This window comes from Balaenoptera borealis, assembly GCF_965194805.1.
Source record: "Balaenoptera borealis genome assembly, chromosome: 8".
In the NCBI taxonomy this organism is placed as follows: Eukaryota; Metazoa; Chordata; class Mammalia; order Artiodactyla; family Balaenopteridae; genus Balaenoptera; species Balaenoptera borealis.
Genome location: NC_138865.1, coordinates 122,776,821 through 122,780,651, shown reverse-complemented (window position 1 = coordinate 122,780,651; position 3,831 = coordinate 122,776,821). Strand labels below are relative to the sequence as shown.

The following is a 3,831-nucleotide window of genomic DNA, read 5'->3' as shown; positions in this document are numbered from 1 at the left end:
GAGGTCAAGGTTTTTGCAAACACGGCTGCCTGCTCAGATATGCGCGCCACCTGGGTGGGGCCAGACTCCGGAATTCGCTTGCCGTGGAACTGGGGGAGGCAGCCGAGCTGGGTTAACTGCACAGACGGGGACAGCTCCCAACTCCCTCCTCCACTCCCCAAATGGACCAACCTGGGATTCCGGGAAATCCCGGAGGGATATACCAAAACGAAAGGGAAAGGGAGTAATAAAACTAGCTTTCTCTTTCCCGACCCCCACCGCCCCACCCCCTCCCCGCCCGGGTGCCCCCTGTAGGCCACGTCCTCAGCACGTCCTCAGCACCTGTTGCAGGTGGAGGCGCACTTCGGTGGAGGTTTCCCAGGGCACCACCCTGGCATGGAAGGAGCTGGGCTCGGCCTTCTGCGCCTCCTGCATAAGGCGGTGCATGGGGTAGCGGCGGCGCGGGAAGGCCACGTCGCCGCCTGCCAGCAGCCCCATGGGAAAGAAGTCGTTGGCGCCGTCGCTCACGTAGAAAAGGCGCTCCAAGTGCACGCCGTCGTGGGCCCGCTCGCGCAGGTAGTCGCTGAGCACCTGGTGCTTGCACATGCTGGCGGGGCAGCGAGCGCAGCTGTGCGCGTGGAAGGGCCGCAGCGCCAGCAGCCCCCAGGGGTCGGACCCCGACGGGTTGCTGAAGATTCGGCGGAACAGGCCGTGGTGGCCGGCGGCGCGCAGCGCACTCTCCACGCCAAAGGTGTTGGCGTCTGAGATGAGAATAACCTCAAAGCAGGCGCCCTGCTTGGCCACAAACTGCAGCAGCTCGCCCATGCAGGGGGATGGCCTCGTGGATGGCGCGCAGGTACCGCGGCCGCACGCCCTACTCGCCCAGGTACTGCAAGACGCGCTGCATGTACTCGTTCTAGAAGCCCTCGCGCTAGGTGGCACGCAGGTTCTCAGGCAGCCGCTGGGCCGCCGCGGCGCGCGCACGACGGAGTCGTCACCGTTTTCGTCCACGATAGTCTCGTCAAAGTCGAAGGTCAGGAGCAAGCGCGGCGCGCCCAGCGCAGCCATCCCGCTGTCCTCTACCAGCTTTGTCCTGAGCGATCAAATCCTTTTGTGGTCACCAAAAAGAGTCCCTCAGAGGAAAGGGGGACAGGACCTCTGAGCTTCTCCTGCAGGGTGGGGAGCGGCTGCTGCAGAGGTCTGTCCCGGCTGAGTTTGCAGTGTAAAGACTGTGGAGAGGGCCTAGCTGAGGTATTTGGGCGCAGGATGGAGCAAGGGGTGCTTACAGGAATTGGAGGGGACGCTGTGTCTTATCCATCCCCGGATTTCTGGGCTCCGGCTCTCACGAGTCCCTCCAGTCCAGAGGGTCCGTGGATGATGTGCATCTGGGCCATTCCCTCCAGTTGCCCCCCATCCCCATGTTATGTATTTTTAACCACAATAAAAAATAAATGAATGAAGCACTGATGATACATGTTACAACACGGATAAACATGGAAAACATTCTAAGTCAAACAAGTCATACTGAAAAGGCCACTCATATCACAATCATCTTGTGTGCTTTAAATCCATAGCAGTTTTGAAAATGAGGGGATGGGACTTCCCTGGTGGTCCAGTGGTTAAGACTCCGTGCTCCCAATGTAGGGCGCACAGGTTTGATCCTTGGTTGGGGAACTAAAATCCCGCGTACACAGCGTGGCCAAAAAATAAAATAAAATAAACGCCATTGGCCTGGTTTGGGTCACAGCATCGTCCTTGAACCCATCAGAGCACCCATAGGATGGAACACAGGATTGGCTAGATGTGGGCCATACGCCTATCTTCAAGGTGGGTGGAACGTAGTGTCAGCCCTCTGGAACTGTTTGGACTGGAAACAGGTAAGAAGTTCCCAAAGGAAAGCTGAGGTTCTGGACTTTGGCATGAGAACAGAGGCTGGCTCGGGGAATGCAGCATATTCCACGTCTCTGACAGCCCACTGCCCAGCTCTGGGGTCTGAAGGCCAAGGAAGGAGGGGGTTGATTTAGGGTCAGGGCTGCAGCCACCCATCCAGTGCCCTTGCTGTCCTCCCACGACAGCAAGAAGCTCTTCCTCTTGCAAAAGGCACAGCCCTCATTGATGTCCCTGGTGGTGGGAGCCCAGGAGTCACACCTGCCCCCCAGCCACATTACTCACCCATCCCCCAAGAACAGTATTGCTCATGTATCCAGTCTCCTCCCTCCTTTACAAAGAGCAGAGACTAAATGTTATGGTGGTTAGGAAATTCTTGCTCAGTGAAGCAGTGGGAGGCTCAAGGATTATTCCGTATCATGGAATCCATAATTGGCAGCTTTCAGAGCCCACATGGGTGCACGTGGCTCTCCAACACCATGCAGCCTCAGTGTGAAACTGTCCATTGGGTGGCCCAGTTGCTCCCGCCGTATCTTTGACTCTTAATGAGTATGAATATCAAAAGTTTGTTACAGCTGGAAGCCCAGAGGATTGCAAGGCCATGGTCTGCTGTATGGTTGTTGTGTCAGGGACACACTCAAATGTTTAGACAGTTATTACCTCTCTTGGCAGGCTATGAGCCTGTGAGGGGGAGGCCCTTTTCTCAACCACATGGATGTTAGTAACTGAAACATCCCGAAGGGCTGCTGTGCTGCCCAGGTAGCTGTTCAATTGCCCAGCAGCATGGTCAGCTCAGTAATTGGCCACAGAGGCTTGACAGGGACCAGACTGGCCTGAGCTGGAGGACCACAGATGACTGCCTGGATGGTCAGAGGTCAAGGGCTGTCCTGAGACTTGATGTCTATTGATGCCCACTCAGATGGGACAAAGGATGCCTGCAGTCCCAGGAGGGCCCCACCAGCCCTCAGGAGGCAGCACCTGGGGGCTTGTAGGTCGCTGCACCAAGTTCTGTATAAATTCATAACATGACCATGGAGTGACCTCGGCCAGGCCTGTGCTGGACCGGGGCTGCCCAGGCCAAGTGGGGCCAGCACTATTCTTTCCAGTTCAGATGGTAGGAGGAAACCCTGTGTACTTCTGAGGCCCTAACAACCGTTGACTGAGGTTGAGTTGGATTTGAAACAGTCAGTGACCAGAGCAGACATTTCATTCTTCTACTATCAGGTTCCAGGACGGGGGGTAGAAAACCAGTGGTCCAGGTGAACCCCACACTCATGAGTGACCCAGGGCAAGTCCTGTCCATCCTAGAGGACTCAGAGGTGTGGGGTTAGGGGGGTCATGGGCCACTTATGCTTAACACTAACCCACTAACCCTAACGCCCAAATCTCTACCGTTAACTCCCTAACCCTAACCTCCTAATCTCTAAACCTAAACCCTAATACTCCTAACCCCCAGCCCCTAGATACTCGACCTTGACCTGTAAACTCCTAACCCTTACCCTGACCCTGACTCAGACCATCTAACCTAACCCTCTAACCCTGACCCTCTAGCCTGCATCCTTTAACTCTAATCCCGCAAAACCTCATCCTCTTTTTTTTTTTTTTTTAATTTGGTTGCACCTGGTCTTAGTTGCAGCAGGCAGGCTCCTAAGTTGTGGCTCCAGGGCTCCTTAGTCGTGGCTCGTGGGTTCCTTAGTTGCAGCTTGCCAATTCCTTAGTTGTGGCATGCGGGCTCCCTAGTTGTGGCATGTGAACTCTTAGTTGCGGCATGAATGTGGGATCTAGGGCCCAGACCAGGGATCGGACCCAGGCCCCCTGCACTGGAAGCACGGAGTCCTATCCGCTGCGCCACCAGGGAAGCCCCTCATCCTCTTAATGTACCCTCTAATTCTGTCCCTGAGCCTCTAACCCTGAGCCCTGAGCCTGAATTTCTGTCCTTACTCCTGACCCTCTAACTCTGAACCT

At 55.8% G+C, this 3,831-nt stretch overlaps 1 pseudogene across 1 annotated transcript; it reads right to left on the bottom strand.

Moving 5' to 3' along the window:
• Nucleotides 1–303: 303 nt before the first annotated feature.
• Nucleotides 304–3,605, bottom strand: LOC309633856 (phosphoethanolamine/phosphocholine phosphatase pseudogene; annotated as a pseudogene). The gene has a single exon. The product of its transcript is annotated as a phosphoethanolamine/phosphocholine phosphatase pseudogene (transcript).
• Between the last annotated feature and the right edge of the window lie 226 nt (nt 3,606–3,831).